Source organism: Pelodiscus sinensis, chromosome 10 (assembly GCF_049634645.1).
Source record: "Pelodiscus sinensis isolate JC-2024 chromosome 10, ASM4963464v1, whole genome shotgun sequence".
Classification (NCBI taxonomy): Eukaryota; Metazoa; Chordata; order Testudines; family Trionychidae; genus Pelodiscus; species Pelodiscus sinensis.
This window is the reverse complement of record NC_134720.1, coordinates 1,812,515-1,839,716: the sequence shown is the minus strand read 5'-3', so window position 1 is coordinate 1,839,716 and position 27,202 is coordinate 1,812,515.

Sequence of the window (27,202 nt, the reverse complement as noted above, 5' to 3'; positions counted from 1 at the left end):
GATGGGACCTTTGCATTAAACAATACCCATTAGACTAGACGTCACTGCTATTTTTGAAAGAGATGGCCGGGAAGGCTCCGAATCGGTGCAAAAGTGTTGATGCTGGAGCAAGGGCGAAGTCTTCACTGCAGTCCTTGGAGCTCACCCAGAGCAACTCACGTTTAGTCACTTTGTCCCTGCCCAACCGAACACACCAGCTGGGCTGTGGTGACTGATCTTAGGTGCTGTTGGAGCAGAGGTGGCAGCGAAGTCTAACGAGGAGAAACCCAAGCCCTGAAATGAGCTTTGACAGATGCTATCAGCCTATCTCTCTGTAAATAAATATGCAATCAGGTCGCACGCCATCCTTTTACCTCCTAAAGAGACAGTCTGACACTCCAGTCCTTTCGGCTCTCACCTGGCTTGGCAGCTGGCGATCGCTTCTGGGCAGCAGGGGTTGATGCCTGCAGAGCCGGGTCACTCCACGTTCAGAAGGAGAGGGAAGGGGCGGAGGGAAGCAGCAAGCATTTTGCTTTCATTCTGAATTGCCAGCGTCGTGGGCTTTGGGGAATCTCAGGAGCGAGACCATGGGAAGACCAGATGAATTCTCGGCAGGGCGTGGCCAGTGCATCACCCGCTTTTCATCCCTATTAACTTGTGTTGGAATCGCGGTTCGGTCACAAGTGAAGTGAGCGTGACAGTCACAGACTAGAACCCAGCCGATATACGTGTGTGCCTGTAACGGAATGGCATTCACCTTTCACGAGCACCCCCTCTGGCTGAGTGTGTGCGCCTGCACTCCCTTTGGTCTTCAGCCTTTGTCCCCTCCTGGAGACAAGCTCCTCACCCCTACCTCAGGGCTCTGTGGGTAGGTCGACACAGCAAAGTTATTTCGAAATAACAGCCCTTATTTCGAAATAACTTTCCTAGCGTCTACACAGCCAAACCGCTATTTCGAAATAAATTCAAAATAGCGGAGCGCTTATTTCGAATGGCGTAAACCTCATTCTACGAGGAATAACGCCAAATTCGAGATAGCTATTTCGAAATAAGTGCTGCGTAGACACTTATTTCGAAATAGGGGGCCTCCAGCCTTCCCAGGGTGCCCTGGTGGCCACTCCAGCCTCAACTAAGAACACTCCTCTCCCTCCCCCCTCCCCGGAGCCCTTAAAGGGTAGACTCTGGCCACAGTGCCTGGGCCAGCTCCAAGCCTGCCAGCCCAGAGCCAGCAGTCACTGTCCCTGACTGAGTGGCCCCAAAACCTGAGCCAGCAAGCCAGCCCTCCACCACTCCCCAGGAGCAGTCTGCTAGCTCCCAGGAGCCCGCCATGGCCCGGAGAAGGTGGGCACCTTCCTGGTCCAGGGTGGAGATCATGGACCTTATTCAGGTTTGGGGGGGATGCCCCCAACGTCCATGATCTCCGCACTAGATGGAGGAACGTGGCCGTCTAGGGCAGGATAGCTACCAGCCTGGCCACCACAGACCACATGTGAACCCAGGAGCAGGTTCACATGACAATCAAGTTGGTCCGGCGAGACCCCCAACCCTGAGCTCTGAGCTTCCCCTCCCCCTTCTTCCCCTTGCTTCCCCTTTCTAGCTCCCTCCTCCCAGGTTTCCCCCACCCCTCTCCCACTCTCTCTTCTCCCCTCTCCCTCCTCCTTTCCCCAGTCTCACCAGAGTTTCATCCCCTCCCCCCCAGTTTTCTTAAATAAAGAGAGTTTGTGTTCATGGAAATACATGTATTTTATTTGACATCAGGAAGGGGGGTTAGGGAGGGATAAGTGGAAGGACGTGAGGGAGGAATGAGGCACCAGCCCCCAGTGGGACAGACCAGGGAGGCTCTTAGGGCTCCTCAGGGTGGAAGGTCTCCCACAGGGCCTCCTGGATACCGACAGCCCCCCGATGGACCTCCCGGATGGCAGCCTGCAGAAAGTGCAGCCAGGCTCGCAGCAACGTGTCCAAGAGAGGCACCAGAGTGCTCAGGGGCAGCTCTGGCTCCATGTTGCAGAGTGCTGTGGTGTCCCGAGTGAGGGCAACCAGAGTACGCAGAGATAAAATGCTTTGCTGTCCCTCATCCAGGTAGGCAAGTAAGCAGGGAAACCTGAGAACTGACTGTCCAGGCAGGTCCCTTTAAGCACAGACCTCAGATAGCCTCAGGCAGCAGCCCCACACAGTAAGTCCTGACCTGGTGCCCTGCCGGAACTGGTTCTGGACAGCCTTAAATGCGATTCAGAGTCCACTCAGTGTGGACGTGGTATTTTGAAATAACAAAACGCTATTTCAAAATGCATTTTGTGTGTAGACACGTTATTTCGAAATAACGCTGTAGTGTAGACATACCCTATCACAGTTAATCAGATAATCCACAATAGCTCCCCGCATGGAGCTCTCCGTGGTGCTGCTGCTCCCTCAGCCAGCCAGTCACCCGTGGTCTTCTCTTCTTGAGATCTCCAGTGGCACTGAGCTGTCTTTGGCCCTGCAGCTGCTTTTATAGAGCCTTCTTTGGCCCCTGATTGGCCACGTCCTCCTGCAGACACTCTAGCCTCCTTGGAGGACTTCTCTATGGCTTGCTGGGATGGCGTGTGGCAAGGCCACAAGCCTCCAGCAGAGGGTTTCAGGGCCTGGTCCACTCTGTCACAATTCCCGTCACCATACATGCTCTCAAAAGAGACTTGGGAATAGTAGGAGGGGCTACAGGCTTGATGTGCCTTGGAAGAGCGTGGGGAGGGGAGCCAGGGAACAGCAGGAGATGTTACAGCTTAGTATGAATACACATTGACAGAGCTTGGGGAGGGAGAGGAGCTCGTCTGTTGCTCGCAGCACTTCCTGGCGCAGTGTGAGCTTTGCTGACCTTTCCTTCCTCAGCTCAGGGTCACACTGCTGGATATGAGGGGAAAGCCGGGAACAAGGGGGATTCACCCAGAGACGAGCATAAATCACACACGGCTTCAGGCTGTCTCGCATTTCCAGACACTGCTCCAGAACCACAAACTCCAGGTGATACCGTTCGCACAGCTCCCATCTGCCCTCTCCTCACAGACCTGGGCACACCTCCTTAGCTTTGCGAGTGGGCCTGCCTCCTACCTGCGGAGCTCCTGGAGCCAGGTGGTCCTTCTCCCCACTGCCCCAGTCAACAAGCTTTCGGTGGCAGCTGTTTTCCTCTGTGATGGGGCACCGAGGCCCCACACTGGGCCCCGGGGGTAAGTGCCCTGTTGTCGCTGCCGGGGCACGCTTACCGGCGGTGCACCAGCTGTTCCCGCACCGCAACATGGCTGGGAGAGCTCCGGCACGGCTGCCAAAAGTGGGAGGCGCCGAGCCCGCAGCAAGATGGTGTGGGGGGCGGGGATAGGCCGATGACGTCAGGACGACGTCCGGCCTGACATCCGGGGTGGCGGGAGATTTAAAAGCCACCCGGATGGAGCATAGGGGGATGCAGGAGCGCGGGAGAAGAGGGCCCGCGAGAGGGGCGGAAGATGCCAGTGGAGGCGGAGTCGGAAGCAGGCAGTAAGGCTGGAGGGGCCGACCTGACAAGGAGCTGGGAGAAGTGGGAACGACGGCGAGGGGAGAGAGGAAGTGGCCCAGGGCAGGGCGGTGAACCAAGCCGGGGGGCTAACGCGTTTAGGGTCCCAACTTCGTTAGCTGGACTAGGACCAAAGTGTTGTCTAAGTCCTTAGGGTCCTGGGCTGGGGCGCCCCTCTCTCCCCCGCCTCTGGTGGAGGCATACCATAGCGAGATGCCGGTCAAACGAGTTACGCCACCAGCTAAGGAGGAGCTGTTCGGCTGGACTAAAAGAGACAGTGTCGCACTCGGGGTCTCAGACTCACCCGCCCCGGGGCACCGTCACATCCTCCCTGCCAGATTTCCCAGGAAGAGTCTGGGATAAGCAATTGCGGCCACCTATGAGATTGCGAGGGAGCATGGCCTCCCTCTGGGACTGACAAGACCTGTTGGCCACAGCCTCCCACGCAGAGGAACCCTTCCAGTCCACAGACCCAGCAGCCGTGGTGGGGCAGCAAGGTGCTCCCCTGGGGGGACCAGCATGGAGAGTTCCCAGGGGCTCTTCCACAACCCACGTCTCTAAGCCAGTCCCAGCCATGGACTGGCTGCTACATCCTGAGAAGGCAGCCATCAGGGTTCACAGACCGACACAGGCGGCCTAAGGCAGGGTGCCCACAACGAATCATTCTCCCTTGCCCCTCCCAGAGAGAGGAGAGACCTCCAGGTTTGGGGGTGGTTTGTAAAGCAGCATGGCTAGACAGACCAAAATGTCCCAGAACAGGTGGCCCCATTTGGCCTACGCTAGCACCCCCCTGAGGAACATGGGTGAGAAGTCCGTCACCCACCAGAGCGATTGACCACATTCTCCGGTCACACCAGAAGAAGCCGGTTCTTCTGTGGTAATTGTGTGAAGGACAGCAGGTGTGAGAGAGAAAGAAAGGGCACAGTTCCTTCACCCACAATGCACCTGGCCAAAGCACGAAAGAAAAGGTCAGCTAAAGCTTCAGTTGACCCCACGTCACTCCCTGACCTACAGTCGCTGCTCACCAGCCCGGCTTCCTTTCTAACCAGAAGGGGAGTTCCGGGATCTCCGAGCCTGAATGCGGAGAGACTCTAGATAACGAAGCAACAGTGAGTCCCTGGGTTTCTTCTGCGCACGCACCCCCCTGCCAGGTGCGCCACAGATGGCTGACAACCATCGCCGTGTGAATTGGGATCGGAGACGTCGAGCTTGACTAATCCAGCGTCACGGAGCCGTAACCTTCCCTCCCGGGAATGCGAGACGGGCTGCGTAAGACTCCTCTCTCTGCGCTGTCCCCTCAAGAGTGAATGTCACTGCCGAGTACGTGTTGTGGGCAGGATTGGAGAAGGATTTTCCACCCTCTGAGCAAGGCCAGTGGCAATCGGTCCCGGTATGGACAGTGCCAGAAGCAGTCTCTGGTATCTTGGCCCACCGGAAACGATGCAGAACAGAGCAGCGGGGTAAATCGAGTGGCCGAAGCCATAAAATGGCCGACTTTGAATCGTCGCTTTCCTGTGCCCTTTGGCTTCGCTAAGCTTCATACCCAGGAACCGATTCTGAGACCTTGACTCACATTGCACCTGATCCAAAGACGAGTACCACCACTGGGGCTGTGTCTACACTGGACCACTTATTCCGGAAAATCAGCCGCTTTTCCGGAATAAGCTGCGAGCTGTCTACACTGGCCCTTGAATTTCCAGAAAAGCAATGATGCTCTACTGTACAAAATCAGTCGCTATTCTGGAAAAACTATTCTGCTCCCACTCGGGCATAAGTCCTTATTCCGGAACTCTGTTCCGGAAAAGGGCCAGTGTAGACAGCCCAGTAGTCTTTTCCGGAAAAAAGCCCCGATCGCGAAAATGGCGATCGGGGCTCTTTTCCGGAAAAGCACGTCTACATTGGCCACAGACGCTTTTCCGGAAAAAGGGCTTTTCCGGAAAAGCAGCCTGCCAATGTAGACGCTTCTTTTCCGGAAAAACTGAAAACGGAATAGTATTCCGTTTTAAGCATTTCCGGAAATTCATGCCAGTGTAGACACAGCCTGGGAGTCTTTCTGTTAACTAGAGTGGGCGAGGGAAACTTTCGTGGTGTTGCAAATCACATGCCTCAGACCTGGGGCTACAGGGTTCATCATGGGATAGGGGGGACTTCACGCTCCAACCCTCCCCCTTCTGGTTTGCTAGTTTCAGCTACTTCTGGGATACCTTGAAGCCCAGCTCAACCGGAAGGGTCCATTCCAGGCCCCAGTTGGTGGAGCACCAGAGCTCCTAATGGGGCTGCTCCCTCTGCTTATGTTAGATGGAGGAAAGGTGCATCTGGGTTCCACCCAGCTGTGAACCCCTCACCCAGTGCTACCAGCTCTTGTGTCCATACCCAAACCTCTTGGCTTCCTGACTTGGCCTCATTCCTGGTGTCTGACTCCTTGGCTCATGTCCTGACCCACCTCCTGGTTATGTGAGTCAGCCTGGTTCCTGATCTCCTCTTCTGATACTCGCCTCCTGCTGCTGGGGAAATGACCAGTCACCTGATGCTAACCACTAGGCCCAACTGCCCCTGTCTCAGCACTGACCGACGGAACCCGATTCCATTGATATATAGGGTGTCACTGAAATCAAAGCACTTCACAAACCCGTGTTGATTTTGCCAGGTTTTCTTGTGTTCTGACATTATCCAAATGTCCTCATTATAAAACTCAAAAGCAAAATGAAATGTTTCGATTTGATTTGAAACAAACCAACAAAGAAGCAAAAAGATGGGGCAATTTTCTTTTGCAGAGAATTTAGTGAAGCTAGATTCTGAAGTCTCAAAATCCCCCATGAAACAGAACTTCTGTCTTCCTCATCACCGTACCGTGAACTTCCATGGACATTGAACCAGGACCATCAAACATCATCTTTGAGTAAGGACTCTGAGAATGTGACTTGCATCAAACTGGTAATGAGGACGAGGTAAAAAAGAAAGAGGAACATGTGTCTGTGAAGACACATTTCAAAGTCCAAATCTTGACAGAGATCCAAATTATCATGCTGCTCATGTCACTTTCGATTCCCCGGCTTGACTGAATAAAAGAGTTCTGCACAACTTGGTTGACTTTAGGAGTCGGTAAGTGACAGATTTTTATTTCCTTGGACTGGAATAATGCAATAGTACAATCTGGCTGAGTTGTAACTGTTCAGCCAAAAAGGAAAAGTTTGGAAGATATTTTGGGTGCTTTTCACAAGGGAAAAAGACAGAGCATAGAATCACAGAATATTAGAACTGGAAGGGACCTCGGGAGGTCATCAAGTCCAGTTCCCTGCCCTCTCGGTAGGCCCATGCATCATCTAGACCATCCCTGACAGGTATCTGTCCAACTTGCTCTTAAATATCTCCAGAGATGGAGATTCCACAACCTCCCTCGGCAATTTATTCCAGTGTTTAACCACCCTGAGAGGAAGGTTTTCCTAATGTCCAGCCTAAACCACCCCTGCTGCAATTTAAGTCCATTGCTTCGAGTCATGGGAAAGCAGAAGTTCTGCGGAAGGAAAAGCTTTGGGGAAAAGTGTGTGGAAACATGAATCCAGTTTTTTGAATAAATTCTCTAAACCACGGACTGCCAGAAGCTGGAAGTGGCTGAAACGTTGGCTGTTCCTGTAGCGCTTGGCTGACTTCTGCGCCACTCAGGAGCAAGCGGTGCAAGTGGCCGTTTGGGGTCCACGCTCTCCATGCAGCACAGCGGGAGGCAACAGCGCTGCCTATAGGGAATAACCAGGCGGTGGGGCCTGGATGAGCATGCATCTCTGATGTCAGGAAAGGGCGCCAGCTTCAAAAGGAGGAAAGCGGAGCAGACACAGAGGACGCGGAGACAGAGAGGAGAACGGAGGAGACGGAGGACAGCAAGAGAGAGAGTGAGAGAGACACAGCAGGAGGAGGAGAAGAGAAACACAGAGTGAGAGGTGGGAGGGAGAGAAGAGAAGGAGAGAGAAGGAGAGAGAGGCAGGAGGCGGACGAGAGCCGAGAGAGAGAGAGAGCGAGGCAGTAGGAGAAGAGAGAGAGAGAGAAGGAGAGAGAGGCAGGAGGCGGACGAGAGCTGAGAGAGAGAGAGAGTGAGGCAGTAGGAGAAGAGAGAGAGAGGCCATTTGCGCTGCTTGCTCTCATGAGGTGGCCCGGCTGAGCGGCGCAGAAGTCAGCCGAGCGCCACAGCGGGAGCCCTACAGAAGCATGTTTGAGATGTGTTTGAAATTTATAACTTCATTAACAAGAAAGACATTAAAAAATAATCATTTTACAGCAAGTAAACTAAAGATGGTTATATGACAGGTAAGAAGAACTTGAGCAGACAGAGTTTTAATTTGGGCACTGTCAGGTTTATGAGACTAATCAAATTCAAGACGATGCACCGTAATTAAAGCATGATTATAGTGAGGAAATGTAACTTAACTCTTTTGTAGGTTTTGATTCTGGGAAGACGGTTTTGGTCCCATATGGATGCATATTGCAGATACTTTTACAGTTCGTAGGAAGGACTCTGTGGCTGTGTCTAGACTACATGCCTCCGTCGACGGAGGCATGTAGATTAGACAGATCGGCAGAGGGAAATGAAGCCGCGATTAAAATAATCGCGGCTTCATTTACATTTAAATGGCTGCCCCGCTCTGCCGATCAGCTGTTTGTCAGCAGATCGGGGCAGTCTGGACGCGCTGCGTCGACAAAGAAGCCTTTCTTGATCGGCACAGGTAAACCTGGTTTCACGAGGCATACCTGTGCCGATCAAGAAAGGCTTCTTTGTCGACGCGGCGCGTCCAGACTGCCCCGATCTGCCGACAAACAGCTGATCGGCAGAGCGGGGCAGCCATTTAAATTTAAATGAAGCCGCAATTATTTTAATCGCGGCTTCATTTCCCTCTGCCGATCTGTCTAATCTACATGCCTCCGTCGACAGAGGCATGTAGTTTAGACGTACCCTGTGACAGTTATCAATTAACCTAAAAGTCAGAAATTCAAAAGGACTTGAATGATCCAAGGAATCTATTTAAAGGTTGAAATGATTTCCTCATGCATTAAAATAATCAACAGGTGCCACATTCTGACCCTCCTAATGTGTCTGTTTTATTGTTTCCAGATTATTTTTGAACTCGTTTGGAACAAAGCAATGCAATCTAACCACAGCAAACTTATTATTAACCTTACTTTTTCAGCTTCCCTTGTTCTTAGTGTTTCTCAAAGCCAGCAATAGCTCCCTTCTGTAGAATGCTGATTCTTAGATCTCTGACTTAAGTTATTGTTTCTAGCTGTTGGGGGAAAGGGTTGCTCTCAGCTTTATGTGGTATTGAACTACTCGTTTGACCCTTTGAGCCTCATGTACACTCCCTGGTCTTTGGTTTTGCCCAGGCTCTATACTTTGACTGTAGTATCTGAGCCCCTCAGAAGCACCGGTGGGCGTTAGCTTTACTGAGCCAAGGCCTTCCGGAACAATCTATTTTAAAAGAGTGCTCCCCCACCTACCCTCCTGCACCAGCCAGTTCATGAACACAAAGTCTGTCTCAGGTCCCCGCTCAATATTGACTCACGGCCAGGAGAGCCGCCTCCGCTTGGAGCTGCCGACCTCCAGCATCGCCACTTTGATTGTGACTGTTATTTCCTCATGCGCGTGGCCTCCCCACGGAGCCAAGACTCTGGCTGATGCCAGAAGCAGCCCAACCCACACTGGAAATCGGGATGTGGAACAAGTTCCCGGCAGGGGGGTCAGCTGCGTTCGAATGCCCCTCACAGCAGGCCTCAAATGAAGCCTAGGGAGCTTGTCTCTGAGTCACTGTTCCCCGGTTGGACAACCACAAGGGAGTAGCAAAGAGGCGCTGATAACAATCAGCTGTGGTTTTAAGGTGGGGACTGGCTGGCGCGGGGAAAGGATGTGTTGCCTGGGACCCTTTGGGAGGCAGTGCTGCCGAATTTAGTGGTGCTGCTGAATTCTCAGAGCGAGACCAGCGCATGTCTCTCCCCGGGGGAGGGGTGTTGTACCGCCTCTCGCTGCAGCTCCAGATGGCAAAGAAGAGTCTTCTTTTCTGCTATGCATCACCAAAAAAGTCACCACCACTTGCCTCAGGATGAGGGTCCAGTGGAGGGCAACCAAAATGATGAGGGGGCTGGAGCACATGATTTACTAGAAGAGGCTGAGGGATTTGGGCTTGTTTAGTCTGCAGAAGAGAAGAGTGAGGGGGGATTTGAGAGCAGCCTTCAACTCCCTGAAGGGGGGTTCCAAAGAGGCTGGAGAGAGGCTGTTCTCAGTGGGGGCAGATGGCGGAACGAGGAGCAATGGGCTCAAGTTGCAGTGGGGGAGGTCTAGGTTGGAAATTAGTAAAAACTCTTTCCCTAGGAGGGTGGGGAAGCGCTAGGATGGGTTCCATAGGGAGGTGGTGGAATCTCAATCCTTAGAGGTCTTGAAGTCCCGACTTGATAGAGCTCTGGTTGAGATGATTGAGTTGGGGTTGGTCCTGCTTTGGGCAGGGCCTGGACTCCATGACTCCTGAGGTCTTTTCCAGCCCTAGGAGCCTCAGGAGTCTATGACTGTATGATGTTATTGGCTGCGATGGTTCCTTGAAACAGCTCAACAGCAAATTCATTTGAGTGGCCTCAGACTCAAGAGATGCACCTCATCCTGAGTACGAGGGGCGTGATGATTCCAAGAGCCAGCAATACACATAGGCTGTGTCTACACTGGCATGAATTTCCGGAACTGCTTAAAACGGAATACTATTTTCAGTTTTTCCGGAAAAGGAGCGTCTACATTGGCAGGCTGCTTTTCCAAAAAAGCCCTTTTTCCGGAAAAGCGTCTGTGGCCAATGTAGACACGCTTTTCTGGAAAAGAGCCCTGATCGACATTTTCGCGATCGGGGCTATTTCCGGAAAAGACTACTGGGCTGTCTACACTGGCCCTTTTCCGGAACAGTGTTCCGGAATAAGGACTTATGCCCGAGTGGGAGCAGAATAGTTTGTCCGGAATAGCGGCTGATTTTGTACAGTAGAGCGTCGTTGCTTTTCCGGAAATTCAAGGGCCAGTGTAGACAGCTCGCAGCTTATTCCGGAAAAGCGGCTGATTTTGTACAGTAGAGTGTCGTTGCTTTTCCGGAAATTCAAGGGCCAGTGTAGACAGCTCGCAGCTTATTCCGGAAAAGCGGCTGATTTTGTACAGTAGAGTGTCGTTGCTTTTCCGGAAATTCAAGGGCCAGTGTAGACAGCTCGCAGCTTATTCCGGAAAAGCGGCTGATTTTCCGGAATAAGTGGCCCAGTGTAGACACAGCCATAGGGTGGCCAAGGGGTAAGCTGGCACAAATATAGACTGGGGACTAACATAGCATTTGCCATGCAAGTCCGTGTCTGATGCGTCGGCAGCCAATTGTGGCAAATTTTGTAGATGTTACAAAACTACTCAAGATCCTAGAACCCTAGGGCTGGAAGAGACCTCAGGAGTCATTGAGTCTAATCCCCTGCCCAAAGTAGGACCAACCCCAACTCAATCAAGATAATCAAGTCCTACACAGACTGAGAAGAGTTACAAAGGGATCTTTCCAAACTAGGTGCTGGGGCACAAAATAGCAGATGAATTTCAATGTTGATATAAGTAAAGTATTGCACATTGGAAAACATGATCCCAACTCTGCGTATAAAATGATGGGGTCTACAATTAGTTGTTACCACTCAAGTGAGAGATCTCGGAGTCATGGATAGTTCTCTGAAAACAGCCACTCAATGTGCAGTGGCAGTCAAAAAAGTGAACAGAATGTTGGAACCATTAAGAAAGGGATAGAGAATAAGACAAAAATATCTATATGCCTCTATATAAATCCACAGTACAGCCCACAACTTGAATACTGCGTTCAGATGTCTCGTCTCAAAAAAGAAATCTTGGCATTGGAAAAGGTTCAGAAAAGGGCAACAAAAATGATGAGGGGTTTTGGAATGGGTGCCATGTGGGGAGAGATTAATAAGACTGGAACTTCTCAGCTTGGAAAAGAGACGACTAAGGGAGTGTATGATAGACATCTCTAAAATCCTGGCTGATGTGAAGAAAGCGAAGAAAGAAGAGCTGTGAACTCCTTCCCATAACACAAAAATGAAATGAAATGAATAGGCAGCAGGTTTAAAACAAACCAAAGGACGTATTTCCTCACACAACACACAGTCAACCTGTGGAACTCCTTGCCAGAGGACGCTGTGAAGGCCAAGACTATAACATGGTTCAAAAAAGAACTAAATAAATTCATGGAGGAGAGGTGTAGCAATGACTATTGGCAGAGATGGTGTCCTCAGCCTCTATTCATTAGAAGCTGGGAATGCGTGACAGGGGATGGATCATTGGCATTGGCCACTGTCAGAAGACAGTACACTGGCCTAGATGGACCCTTGCTCTGACCCAGTAAGACCATTCTTATATTCTTATGGGCCAGTGGAGGTTGCTCTCTTAATAATGAAAAATATCTCTGGCATTCGTCAATAAATTGTTTTTGACAGACATTTTTTTTCTGACAAAGCAAATGTATGTGTGAAGTGTCTGTTTTCTCCAGAAAATGTTGTTCTTTTTTCAATCAAAACACCAAATACCTGAAAATTGAAGTATTTTTGATGGGGTATCTGGCGGCAGTGCCTCCAGGGAGATGTAGTTTGGTTTCCTTATGTAGGCATTCTCCTGCATGGGCTGGATTGATTCCTCAGCCAGTGGCGTCTCCCATGATGCAACCTAGCTCATGACATTCACCCAGCCGGGAGACCACAGTGCATTATGGGTGATGTAGTGCAACCCAGGGGTCTGGCATAAAGGGGAGAATGATATCATGACATCGTAACTGGAGCACTATGGCAGCATTTTGGTATTGGGCTGAAATATTTCAGAGTTTTTAATGAAAACGTGAAAAGTTCCACCGATCGTTTCAACGGAAATGGCCTTTTTTAATTATTATTTTCCTCAACATTTGCCATGAGGGGGAAAAAAAGACATTTTCTGCCCAGGTCTGCAAGTTACCCAGCGGAAGCTCTGTCACAGCTGCTCAGGGAACTACGTATTAAAATGAGGGCTTTTGTTTCCTTTCCCCACCCCTTGGCTCTCTGCAGATGCAGTCGGGCTGTGAACTGAGGGACCCGTAGAAGGAATGATGAATCCGCCATCACTCAGCAATACTTTGTTGAGCGAGAACCAAGAGCAGTTTTCCAGCCTGCCAAGAGCCAACAGGCCCAGAAGAGGGCATGACATTTAGACTAGGAACTTCATACTGAGGTAACCAAGAGGATGCAGATGGAGCTGGAGGACAAAGGCTGTGAGGACGTCTGGCTCTCAGAAAGGAAGTACACAGAGTGGAAGCTGAAAAGCAGGTCTTGGTGTTGCCAAATGTAAAGAGCAATTTCACTGGATGGTTCGGAGTAAGGAGCAGCAAGAGAGAAAACATCCCCTCACCCCCTCACTCCAACAGCGGAATGTGCCAACGGCCCAATGGAAGCCCACGACAGTCTTCCCGTGATACCAAAAGACCGTGATACGCTTTGGATTTGGTCCAAACGACTTGCCCACCCGGTAACTGGAATTTCTGCCCATCTTGGGCACCGATCTCCAGCGTTCTTCAACTGCCTCTTCCCACCCTAAAGCAAAACTCGTCTTCCACACTTTCCTCTGCAGAATCATCATCCACGCACTGGTCTGGACAGCATGGTTGTGAACGAGAGATAGGAGATGTATTTTGGATTATTTTGGGGGGGGACACCCAAAACCTTTGATGAATATGTGTTGGATTCACTTAATTGTTTCACCCCAAAAAACCCAAATCCAACATTTTTGAAAAGAGACATTTTGATTTTGGGGGTTTGAAACAACAATGGGGGGAGGGATAGTTCAGTGGTTTGAGCATTGCCCTGCTAAACCCAGGGTTGTGAGTTCAATCCTTATGGAGGCCATTTAGGGATTTGGGGCAAAAATTTGTCAGGGATGGTACTTGGTCCTGCTGTGAAGGTAGGAGACTGGACTCAATGACCTCTCAAGGTCCCTTCCAGTTCTAGGAGATAGGCAATCTCCATTAATTTAAACTTTTTTATTCAAAATTCCCTTTAATTTTATTTTTTTTAAATCAAAGTTCTGAATCAACCTAAAGATTTTTTTTAAGCATTTAGATTTTCTGAACATTTGGTTTTCAGTTTGACCTGACATGGGATATTTTTAAATTATTTTTCAGAATTGCCAGTGAACCAAAAACAAGTCTTCTTGGTGCAGTATTCCTGCTAACGCCCACATCCTGAATTTATACCAGCAACCACGGTGGTCACCAAACACACCTAAAATGTGCCCAAATTAGGCATTGGTTCCCTCATACCTATATCCATACCTGGTTTGAGATCATCCCTTCTTCAACCACGGCAGCTGTGTTTGGGGACAGTGTCCTGAACGAAGACGGCAATTTCTTGCGTTCTCAGCTTCCTGGACTCATCTGCCGCAGCGAAGTTGGGTTGCTGATCAGTTCAACTGCTTTGTTCTCTGTGGAATAGCTCCACCTTCCTTTCACAAATCCATCCCCCTTGCCTCCTTCAGATCCCAAAGTCCCACTTCTTCTGAGAGGCCTACACAAATCTTCTCCGTTCTCATACCTTCCAGTCCGATACCCAGACATCTTTCCATTAGTCGTTCGGCAAGTACATCTTTTGTAGAATTATGTGCTGTTCCGTCAGATAGCAAGGAGGAAGCTATTTTCTGATTTCAAGATAGCTTATCTGCCTTAACAGTTGTCAAGGCAGTTTTAAAAGCCGTAACAATGCGTTCGGCTTTTCCCATTAGAGAGCTGATGGCAAGGAACTGATAAGAGGTGTCAGTATTATTAACCTAAAAACGCCATGGCGTTCTCAAGATTTAAACCGAGGCCCGCCATACATTCTCCTCGTAACTCATGGTCCGCTGTGACGCAGCGATCTGCCCCCTTCCGGCTCATGGTAGCCAACCGACGTCAGTCACATCGCATGGCTCCTTTAAGATTTTGAGAAATCGGGGGTGCAAAGACCCAGCAGATACGGGCAGAGAGGAAATGGCCCCAGGAGGATTTTGGGAGGAATCCCGTTACTGTTCCTTTAAAGGCCTGCAGCCTTGCAAAGTGGGCAGGGCAAGGTTGCTTTCTCCCTCAGCCAATGGGGATGAGCTTTAAGAAGGGAATGAGCATAAATGCTGCCTCTTTCCTCAGAGCAGGGCAGATGCGGGGCTGGCAGGAGGAAGCTGAGGGCTCATTGGGAAAAAGGGCCCCGCTGAAGGCAAAGTTGGCCACAGCCCTGCAGCTAACCGGAACCACAACCGCTGGGGTGGCGCCTGCCGTAAGGAGGGAAACAGTCTGGTGTGTGGCTCGGTGAGTGCCAGAGAGTCTGAGGCGGCCCTGTGCAGACCTATCCGTGCAAGGCTGGTGAGAAGCCACCCAGGAAACCAGGCCCTGTGGAGGAGAGGACCATGGGGCATGGACCAGAGACACACAGGAAGCTGGTGAGGGGGTGTGATGGGGCGTCTGCCCCGCACTGACCCTACAAGGGTGAAAGCGCGGAGTGGTCAGCAGCCACAAGTGAGGCTGCAGGCCATTAAGGGCTATGTAGATAAGGGCTCCTGAGAAGATAACTCGCTCACTCTTGCTCTGGATTGGGAGCAGGAGGGACCTGGCTGCCAGGGAAGCTGGAGGCTTCCTGAGACAGGGCTGGGGAAAGTCAGGCAGGGCTGGGGAGGTCAGGCCTGACCTCACTCCCAGGCTGCAGGGCCTGAGGCAAAGCCTGAGGGGCATGAGAGCTGCAGGGAGGCAGGCAAAGGCAGCAGGTCCCCACCCCTTTGCCAATGGTGAGTGGCCATGTCAGACGGCCGTTTGCCCCTGAAGTAAGGTGATTGCTGACCCTCACTAAAATTAAGTGCAATGGCTGAAGGATGCAGTTTGCTTTTGCTGAGGGCACACATCTGAGAAATACTCATTTCTGGCCATGTTGATTGTATATCTGCTCATCCAAAGACATTTTTGCCTCAGATCGATCAAAATCACCTTGCTGCTATGGGTGCGATGATGTTTTCCAGGACTGTTGGTGCAAATAAGCTTTCGATTGTCCAAACTGTAACGGGTTGCGGTTATGAACTGATTCCTCGCTGATTTTGTCTGGCTGGCATACTTGGTCTTTAACTAAGTCTTTCATGAAAACCATGCGTCAACGGTTGTTTTAACTTAGGGAACTGCAATCACAGCATCATAGAACACCAGAACTGGAAGGGACCTCAAGAGGTCACCAAGTCCAGTCCCCTGCCCTCATGGCAGGACCAAGCACCATCTAGACCATCTCTGAGCGATGTCTGTCCAACCTACTTTTCAATATCTCCAATAACCTCCCCAGGCAATTTATTCCAGTGTTTAACCACCCTGACCGGTAGGAAGTTTTTCCTAATGTCCAACCTAAACCTTCCTTGATGCAATGTAAACCATTGCTTCTTGTCTTATCATCAGAGGCCAAGGAGAACAATGACAATACTCGTCTGGAATTGTGCTGTGGACACCCCAGAGAAGATATTCATCCTTACTAGCAAAATAAGGCCTTAGTTTCTGCATAATTCCATATTTAGTTGGCCGTGTAGTTAATACTGAGATTTGTTATAACAATTTATCAGCATGTGGAGTCTGGAAGGTCTTCTTGACAATAACGAGCAATTGGGTTATTTGGACATTTTTCAATCGAATGGTCTCTAATCTCCAGGACAATGTCGCTTTAGAGTATTCTGCACATCCCTTGGAGTGTCCATCCTCATTAGGCCATTCTGCTGAACCCTGATGACTTATACTACGCTGCATGTAGCCCATCAGTTGAACGGATCTAGCTAACAGTGGAATTCCCTTTGCTGCCCCTAAGATCAATGCAGGAGGCTTATGAATACGGCATGTTTTCACCCAGATTTTTTTTTCATGGCATTTTACATGAGGGGAGGCTAAGCTTCACACATACCTGGGCATGAGTCTGCCGGTTGGTATTTAGTAAATTAACATGCAAATTAAGGGGGGGAATGTCTCAACTCCTCAGGATGAGAAACAACTGTTGTTATGCAAATGTTACTACTTTATCAGTTGCCCAGGTGCCCACATGCCACAGATCTGAAGAGGAGTTCTGTGTAGCTCTAAAGCTTTCTCTTTCACCAACAGAAGTTGGTCCAATAAAAGTTATTGCCCTCCCCTCTGTATTTCTGTAGTATATTAATACAGAAGTGCATTTTAGGCCTGTTTTTATTGGCTTCCTTCATGCATGGGAAGTTGCCTTGATAGCATTCTTTGATAATGGCCTGTTCAAGGACCTCCCTAGCAGTGTTGTCTTCAAGTCGTCATTGTCAAGTCCACATCGAGTCTCAAGTCACTACAATTCAACTCTTAAGTCGCATCTCGAGTCCCTAAAGTTACTTTTGAGTCAAGTCCCAAGTCGAGTCTCAAGTCTTAATTTAAAAAATGTCAAGTCACTTTTGCACAAGCAATCAATATCGGCATTTTCGGACAATTTTTTCACCAAGTCGATTTCACAAAATTAGCAAGTCTCAAGTCACAAACAATGAACCCAAGTTGAGTCTCAAGTCGAGTCACCTAGGCGACTTAAGTCAGATTCAAGTTCAAGTCGTGGGACTCGAGTCAACAACTCTACTCCCTGGTGTAGGTTAATTGGCCTAGAGTTTCCAGTAGCCATGCGTATCACAGACTCATAGCATTGTGGGGCTGAATGGGATGTTAAAAAGTTGTCAAGTCCAGCCCCTGTTCGGTGGAAGGATCAAGTAAACCATCCCCTGGCTGGTGATTGTCCAACTGGTCCTTCGAAACCGCCCGTGAGGGGGAATTCCATAAGCTCCCTTGGAAACTGGTTCTAGAGTTAACTATCCTGGTAGTTAGAAAACTTGTCTGAATATCTAACCTAAATCTCCCCTGCTGAGGTTTCATCTCATTACTTGTTAGCCTCTTTTCAGGGGGCCTGGAGAACAGCTGATCACCATCCTCTGTATGAACAAGGAGTCTGGTGGCATTTTAAAGACTAACAATGTGTAGGGTCTCAGAGCATAATCTTTCGTGAGCTACAACTCACTGCTGCCCTTAATGTACCAGGATACCGTTTTCAGGTCCCCGCTCAATTCTTCAGTTCTCAAGACTAAATATGTCTCTTTTAATTTTGGGGGGAGGTCCTTTTCTCTTCGGTCAAGTACGTATTCAAAACCTTCTGTCATTTTGTGTTGGTCTCCTCCTGACTCTCACCATTTTGTCCACCTCTGTCCTGAGATGTAGCGCCAGAATTGAACCCAGCAGTCCAGCTGAGGCCTCACCAGTGGAAGGATGACTTTCAGGGCCTTGCATATGACTCGGCTGGTAATACACTCCGGAATTCCATTCTTTGCAACCGCGTTCCAATGTTGATTCACGTTCAATTTGTGATCCCCGGTAACCACCAGCTGTTTCGCTACAGACCTACCTACCTAGTTAGACACTTTGCAGTTGGGCCTTTTGGGTTTTTTCCCTCCCAACATGTAGTCCTTCGCACTCAGCTTTATAGAACTCTTGTGGAGTTCAGAATAATTCTCTAATTTGGCAAGATCATTGGGGATGCTAATCCCATCTTCCAAAGTGCTGGCAATCCCTCCCAGCGGGGTGTCCTTCACCAATTTGAGATGTCTACTTTCCACTCCCTTCTCCAAGATATTAATGCAAATATTAAACAGTATCAGATCCAGGACTAACCCAGTAGGACCTCATTAGATACACCCTCCCAAGTTGACAGCAAGCCACTGATAACTACTCTTTGAGTACCATCTTTCCACCAGTTGGAGTAATTTCATTTAGATCATGCATCCCTACTTTGCTTATGAGGATGTCATTACTGGCTCACATGAAGAAATTCTCTTCCAGGGCTGAAGTAAAGGTCGAGGAGAAGGAGAAACACAAGGAGAGTACAGAGGAAAAGAAAGACTTGATATTGTAAGCCCCTTCTATTGCATCCTCTACATGTCAAGTATATATTTTCCATCTTCTGGACTCAACACTTCGTGCTGCTTGCCTCTTAATACTGTAAGAGACGTAAATTTGCATAACTTGCTAATTCCATTCCTAAATGAATACCATTAAGGAAACACTTAATGACTCTCCAGGGACAACCAAATGTGATGCTTTGAGATAGGGGACATAGCAGTGGCAGGTTTTAATAGCACTCTTCTCCTTTTCCTATAATCAAGGTCAGGAGCAGCACTTATATAAACAACTTCCTAGCTGGCCAGATTTTTCTTTTTAATCATCACCAAAAATGTGAAATCTGAAATGATTTGGGTTTTCACAAAAGACCCAACCTTCGGAACAATGTTTGTTTTTATTTTGGTAAATGGGAACTCAACTTTTTGACTTGTTTGATCCAACCCCATATGTTTCTCATGGCAAATGGAATTGTTTCGGTGCAGATCTCGAAAATCTATTTGTTATTAGGAGGAAAATTTTTTTTAAAACAACGAATGGTCCTGCGGCATCTTGGACTAAGTCTACACTGCACATTTATTTCGAAATAACAGAGAGCGCATCTACACAGCAAGCCCATTATTTCGAAATAATGTTGAAATAACGGGCTTCTTACTCCGAGTCCTGTAACCCTCATTTCCCGAGGAGTAAAGGAAGTCAAAGGAAGAGTGTTCTTCCTTCGACTTCCTACTGTGTAGACAGTACCAAAAGCTGAGTTAAGCTACAGAAAGGATGTGGACACGTTGGAGAGAGTCCAGTGGAGGTCAATCAAAATAATGAGGGGGTTGGAGCACGTGACCTACGAGGAGAGGCTGAGGGATTTGGGCTTATTTAGTCTGTAGAAGAGAAGCATGAGGGGCAATTGGATCGCAGCCTTCAACTTCCTGAAGGGGGGTTCCAAAGAGGAAGGAGAGAGGCTGTTCTCATTGGGGCAGATGGCAGAATGAGGAGCAATGGTCTCAAGTTGCAGTGGGGGAGGCCTAGGTTGGATATTAGGAAAAACTCTTTCTCTAGGATGGCGGGGAAGCACTGGGCTGGGTTCCCTGGGGAGGGAGTGGAATCTCTATCCCTAGAGGTTTTTAAGTCCCGGCTTGACCAAGCCCTGGCTGGGATGATTGAGTAGGGGTTGGTCCTGCTTTGGGCAGGAGGCTGGAATCGGTGACTCCTGAGGTCTCTTCCAGACCTAGAATTTTATGATCAGTAAGCACGTTTATGGCTCTTTCCCTGCTCTACACCCTCTCCTGGCACTGCAGGGAGGACCTGGATGGGGCCCCTTTCCCGTGCCCAAATCAGAGATGATGGAAGCCCTGCAGTTGAGATGGATTGGCACCAGACCCCAAGGGACAGGTGTACTTTGCGCTTGCGGACATGTGCTCCGACTAGTGCGTTTTGCCCGGGGGCGTGGGGAGGGCGAAAGATGCCGGGTGGAACAGGAATTGGTCCATCGACCAAGTGCAGCTGAGAGATCGGCAGAGCAAGCTTCCCAGCACAGAGCTATATGGCCGGGTACCACTCAGCCCTTTCTGCCAGCCGGCCTGCAAAGCCACCTGCCTTTGTCTCACTGCAGGTGTGCAGCATCTGTCCAGCCATCCTGGCCGGCCTATAAAAACAAGCCACATCTTCTCAATGGGCTTCTGGGAGGGCAGCCAGAGAGTAACCTCGTTGGGAATGTCTAGATTAGGACAAAAGACGGGTTGGCGTGTGCTGTGATCGTTTTGCTAGCACGTTAGCTAAGAGGGATGGAAACAAGAATTCCGTTTTGTGAAAATGCTCACTCTGGTATTGGTAAGTTACAGTTTCAAATATACCATCTAGTCAAGGTGGACTCAAGTCTAGGCCAAGTTTGGGTTGTGCTCTAAATCTAACAAAAGGGATTATCTGGCAGCGGGCAAATGGATGTGTCACTTGTCTGATTATTTGCCTCTTCACGATTGTTTACAGATTTAGATTCTCTATACGTTGTAAAGTTGTTATAGAAAAAGTGTAGATTGTTTGAAAGAGGGAGGGAGTGTTAACTGGACTCCACTGAACCACAGTTTCAGTCTTTACCTACAGATTTTGTTGCGAAGAAGAGCGTTAAATCTCAGGGAAATGCTTCCGGTTAGTTGCGGTGCAGTTCTTCACAAGGGGTGCAGACATCTACCTGGACATGTTCTGGCCTGGAATTGCTCTTAGATTAGATTCAATAGAGGTGATGTCCAAAGCACTGACCTACTAGCCGTTTCTACAAAGGCTTGTGAATTACCCTATGAAGTCTGGCCATCCAGCTGGCCACTGGGCATGTTACCGTGAACAGTTGGGCCACATGCGGTGCTAATCGAAAGCAGCCGGAAATCACACCCTGCAACACACGGTCCCTTAATTTCCTATTTCAGAGTCTTGCATGGCCCCTGTCCAGTCTTTAATGCATTTATCCTCATGACGGGGGTGCTAGTCACGTGGCCATGAAACATCGATAGTGGAAGGCAGAAAAAATGGTTTGACCCGTTTTCACTTTCGGCGACTTTTGCACGTCGGCAGCACTTTGATCGCCAACCCTTCCCCGTGTAGACAGAGCCATAGCCAGGGTAGAGATTTTAGCTTTCCGGGCCAGAGGCAGATAAACCAACTGGGGGCGCTCATGAGGTAGGAGCAGGCGTTCCCCTTTGCCTGCACCCACATCACTTCAACGCCCGCTGAAGTGAAACGGCTCGGTCCAACCTCGTTATCCGACACGACTGCGGGTGTGTACGTTGCAGAGTCTGAATCTGCCCACCTGGGGAGGGTGAGTGCCCCGTTTTGGTGCCCCGTCACTGTGCCAGTCGTGTTTCACCACACACTGGCTGAGGAATGTACGTCACTGTCTCCCTTCATCTGCACTGGGCAGACCAAGCCAGATCTGGATGTGTGGCACGTGCCCCTGTGCTAGCCACGCGTGGGCTCCCTGCAGGGGTTGGTGAGGGAGGGGTGGCACTCCAGACTGTAGTGCACAGATGAAATGCTTTCTTCCTGCTCGCAGGCTGCGTGGGCGCGGTGCCGATTCCCTGCAAGAGAGAGCTTTGCAGGCTCCCTAGAAATCTCAGGGGGGAATCGTGCATTGAGCAGCTAATCTCCACTTTAGGGCTTGGATTTATCTCCCACGCCTGTGCAGAATCGCTCGCCATCAGCAGCCCAAGACGTGTGCCTCGTAATGCCCCAGTAACAGCGATGGCCAATGGGCTGCAGAATGGTGTGTGGAGAGAATAAAGCGGGGGTGGGGAACTTAAGGCCCGTGGGCCGGATGCAGCCCCTGACTCGCCTGGATCTGGCCTCCAACGCTTGGGCCTCCCCCCCAGGCCTGGGGAGCCTGCGCTGGTTCTCCAGCCCCCCTAACACTCCCCACAGGGCTGGGGCACACACAATCTACTACCCTGGGCCCCCCAAGGCTCTGGTGTGGAAGGGAAAATGGGGAGCGTCTTTCTCCTCAGTCAGTGAGGGGGAGGTTTTGAGGGAGTTTTTTTGGGGGGAGGGGTTGAAACTTTTTTTTTTTTTTACTTCTCATTTGTGTGTGGCCCCCAACTGATTTTTCTACAGGTCAGCGGCCCCTGAGCCAAAAACGTTTCCCCACCTCCGGAGTATAGGAAACCAGGGGCCCTCTCTCAGGGAATCTTTTCCTGGGCCACTGGAACTAACCGTGGAAAGAAAGAGAAACCAAGTCCCTGGAGGGCCGGCCAGCGCTGGCAGGCTGGAGCAGGGTAGCAAGGCAGGCAGGGAAGGCGTAGGCACCGAAAACACCTCCCAACGTCCTGACCGCGTGGCCAAGATCAGCCACTTTTCACGATCGGGGCTTTTTTGCGCAAAACAAATCTGAGCTGTCTACACTGGCCCTTTTGCGCAAAAGTTTTGCCTGAATGGGAGCAGCATCGTATTTCCGCAAGAAGCACTGATTTCTTACAGTAGGGAGTCAGTGCTTTTGCGGAAATTCAAGCGGCCAGTGTAGACAGCTGGCAAGTTTTTCCGAAAAAAGCGGCTGATTTTCCAGAAAAACTGGCCAGTCTAGACACAGCCTGAGGGTAAATATGTACACACCAGGCCAGGCCAGTGTCTTCCTCTCTGCCTCTCCTTTTAAACCAGTGGTTCCCAAACTTTTTGGCATTGCCCCTCCCCCCGTTTTTGATTTTTGAAAAACCCTCACGCCCCCCCCCCCCCCAAAAAGTAGCAGCAAAACTTGTTGAGCAAAAAAAAAAAAAAAAAAAGGAACTTAGCAGGGCAGCAAAACTTGATGGGAGGGGGGAGAGGCTGGGTTGCCTCGCGCCCCCCCCCCTGGAATTTCTTCATGCCCCCCCCCGTTTGGAAACCCCTGGTTTAAATGCTGAAGGAAGTGCTGCGTGAATAGCCGGGTACAAACCCCACAGAAGTGCCCTTTGGAGTCTAGCGGAAACGTTTCAAAGCCCTTGCGAGAAAGCCACGAGGGGAAGTAGCGGCACCGCTTCTAAACTCAGCTACTCTGCGGGGGAGGGGACAGGTCCTTCGCTAGGCAAATCACCCCCGCTCCATCCGTGGGGGTGGAGACTGGCTCTGCGGCTTTCGCGCCAATTAGCAGCAGCCGGGGAGGGCTGGCCCCATCGTGGTTTCGTAAGAGGTTCAGCTTCTGTTTGCACGGAACAGCCCCCCTGAGCTGCCAGGCCTCCAGCAGGGAAATTGGCCAGGCCTCCAGCAGGGCGCCCACAGCCCTGCGAAGCTGGCGATGCGTTTCTCCGTATCCCACCCACGCTGGCCCCGCGCGCTTTGGGCGTGGCTTGCGCAGCTGCGCTTCCAAACAAGAGGCGGGGCGTGACGAAGCGGGGATTGCATTCGCTCGGTTCGTTGTGTTGCACGTGATCCCTGCTGTCCTGTAGTAACTGTGTGCGTGCCTCAGTTTCCCTGGGCGCTGCACCAATAGCTAGATGGGGATGGGATTTCCGGGCGTGACTTTCACCGAGGGAGGTTGCCCCTGCCCCTGCATGTATTCCCTGAGCTCCCTCTTTACGCACCACCCCAAGCTGTGTTGTGTCTCGCCTGTCGACGCGCTGCTCTCCCCGTGTGAACACAGGACGTGTGGAAAGAACGCTCCATCCCACATTCGCTTGCAGCTACACGTGGGGAGTCTGCTCTGGTTAAAAAAATGGCTCAGATCCGCTGGGTCTTCACGATGCGGATTGGAAACCCGCATACGGGGACTGTTTGCCATTGAACGACGATGAAACAAGCCCCAGGCTGAGAGGCAGTGTGGTCTAGTGGTTTGGCTCTGAGTCTTGAAGACTTACAGCCCTTGGTTCTCTTCCTGTCTCTGCTACTAACTAGCTGTGTGATGTTGGGCAAGTGGCCTTGTTTACCTTCCAGCTCTTTGTCTGCTTTGTTTAATTAGGCTGTAAGCACTTTGGGTCAGGGATTCTCTCTCCTTAAACAGATGTGCAGCACCTGTCAGCTAGTGCCGCTTGCTACAGCAATATGACTATTTCATAGCAACCCTGGCAGGGAGTGAAGCTTTTGTAGAGCCAGAAGTGAAGGAAAGAGCTGATTGGCTGGATAGCCTGTCAGTCACCCAGACAAGCAGAGGCAGGACTTCTCTTCCTTACAAAGGATTCTGGGTAGGGAAGCTGTATAAAACTCCCTACCTTCCCATTGGGGAAGTCAGAGTCTTGAAGTCACATGGAAGAATGTGAGCTTGTTGGAGTTGTGTTATGGAAGGAATTACTTGCTGGCCCTGTTCTCCTTTTTATTTGAAATCAGGGTCTTATTTTTTAAAACTCTTTGGAGACCTTCTGCTGCTTTATAGGATTCCTTGGCTGCTGGACCCTGTCACAGGTACTGGGAATTGGGTTTGCATGTTAAACTTGTTGGGTTTGTATTTTTCCTCAGGGTACATCCAAACCCTCCTGGAGTTGGGGTGGGGTGTGTGTGTGTGTGTGTGTGTGTGTGTGTGTGTGTTGGGATCACTAGCTGATTTTTGCACCTATTGGCAAATCCACTCCTCTGTGGCTCTCCATTAACAAAAGCTGGAAAAGTTGTGTTATTTTGTCAGCTCTGGAATACCATGAGGCCTACAGTGTAGCTGACATGAAGTTTTTAAGTGCATTAAGGCTTCCTGAGTTGTGGGTTGTATTGGAGACGTTCTGTTGAGCATGCTGAAATCTCTCTGCAGCATGGAAGTGGCGGGGCGGGAGGTCTGGCCTGTTCCATACCCCTCTAGATGTCTGCAGAGGACCCCTCGGGTGTGTATCGGCAGCCCAGAGATTCTGAAGGAATCAGGTGGGTCTCTGACAATTGGGTGGCACTTGGCAACTCTCCTTGCCTGCTCTCTTGTTGTGCCTTAAGTCTCTGCTTTATCCGGTCCCTGTATGGACCTGTCTCCTCCCAGGGGTACCTAGTCCATGGCCCAAAGGTCAGAGGGACGCAGCTGGAGCCCGGCTCTAGAGCCAGGGGTGCCTTCGATGTGCCATGTTCTCTTCACTGCCGTGGATGGCAGCTGCCGCAGGGTTTCTGTCTCCAATAGCCAGGGCCAAGCAGAGAGTAGCTGAGGCCAACCCTGCTGCTGGTCTTGGGACTGCTGGTTCCCTCAGGAGGCCATCTTGTCCAAGCCCCTGTCTGAAGCCGGACCGACGTCTACCGGTGGCACAAGGTGCGTTCCCAGTGTCTGTCTGTCTCTCCATGTCGCGATACGTGACACAAGGGCAGGGAGGGCACGGAATCTGGTCACGTGACCGCTTAGCTGCTGCTCTCCACCTTTGGGGCCTGAAGATTGTGAGTCCGGCTAGGCCACTGGGCAGGCACGAGGCGAAGGGGCTTAATTTCTGAAAGGCTTTTTAGCCTGCCTGCTGGATTCTGCCAAGGGGTGGGGATGGCAGTGAGGAAGGCCTGGCTTTCCAGAGCTACTCAGAAGGACCGACTGAGCTATGCCCTCGCCTGAGATTTGGTGTCTTGAATAGATCGCCATCAGTGTCCCCCCTCATTTGTTCCATCCATGTGTGGAATCAATTTTGTTAGATGCGCCGAGGCATGTGTGGATGTGCACCACCCATAGAAACACACGGTGCGGGCACTCTGGGTGACATCTGAATCTCTCCTGAGTGGCCACCCAAGCGCTCAGCTTACAGGGAACACTGGTCATCACCTTCTTCCACTTCCTCCAGTCACCATCTGACGCTTGTTCCAAGCCCTGACTTCCCTGGACACAACAGCTTCTGCTCTGGGCAACTTCCTGCCGGTTTCACTAGCCATAGAGCTAAACAGCCAGAAAGATGGAGCCCGTCTCCCCTCTCTCCAGCTGTCCTGTCCGGGGTAGGGAGGTAGCTATCCCCCCATCGCCTCAGAACAGCCATGTGCCTTTCATACCAGAGCAGTCCCCTCTTCTCCTCTCCTCCCGCCTCCCCATCTCCCTGAGAACTGTAAAGGAAGCGGCACAATAAAGCTGTTGTTGTGTGAAGGACACGCACCGTGGAGCTCCAGGCTGCGTTTTCAGGAGCACTCCTAGGCAAATCAATTGGCTCTCTCCCTGGCAGGATTTAATTGGGGCAGCTCTGTCCCGTTCGCGTTCGGCAGCAGCTCTATTAGACAAGGACAAGGGTGGGGGCGGGGAGGGAGTTTCTCCTCACTTGAAGGTTAGAAAACAATTGAGTGGATTTGTTCCTCGCTTTCGCGTGCACTGAACGGCGTGTTCTCTGCCCTGCTCCGAATGCCGAGAGCCGTGTCTTCTTTCCTACCGCTCCCCGGCAGACGTTTCATTGGCCAATAACTCCATCGCCGCCGCTGCGCTGTCACCCTGACCGTTAACTTCAGACCTCCAAAAACGTGTGGTTCCCTTTTCTGACGGGGAGGGGATGACAATTGTGTGCTGCTGCTCATGTCGCAGTGTAATGTGGGGCCTTCTAACGATCCCCTTGTTTACCCGCTTTGAGGCAGCGTTTTCCTCACAAACTTTATGATGTGAAGTTTGGTGCTTGTGTGCCAAGGGCAAGGTTTGAGGGGTGGGTGTCTGAATGAGGGTGTGTTAGAATCATAAAATCAGAGCTGGCGGAGACTTCAGGAGTCATCGAGTCCAGCCCCCTGCCCAAGGCAGGACCAATCCCAACTAAATCAACCCGGCCAAGGCTTTGTCAAACCAAGACTTAAACACCTCTAGGGATGGAGATTCCACCACCTCCCTAGGGAACCCATCCCAGTGCTTTGCCACCCTCCTAGGGAAATCATTTTTCCTAATAGCCAACCTGGACCTCTCCCACCACAACTTGAGCCCATTGCTCCTTGTTCTGTCATCTGCCACCACTGAGAACAGCCTCTCTCCAGCCTCTTTGGAACCTCCCTTCAGGAAGTTGAAGGCTGCTCTCAAATCCCCCCTCACTCTTCTCTTCTGCAGACTAAATAGACCCAACTCCCTCAGCCTCTCCTCGTAGGTCATGTGCTCCAGCCCCCAAATCATTTTGGTTGCCTCCGCTGGATCCTCTCCAAAGCATTCACATCGTTCCTGTAATTGGGGGGCCCAGAACTGGACACAAGACTCCAGATGTGGCCTCACCAGCGCCGAATAAAGGGGAATAATCACTTCTCTGGATCTGCTGGCAATGCTCCTCTTAATGCACCCTAATATGCCATTAGCCTTCTTGGCTACAAGGGCGCCCTGTTGACTCATATCCAGCTTCTCATCCACTGTAACCCCCAGGTCCTTGCCTGCAGTTACCTGGGGTATTTGAGGGGTATATGGCCAAGCACTGCAGCAACGTGC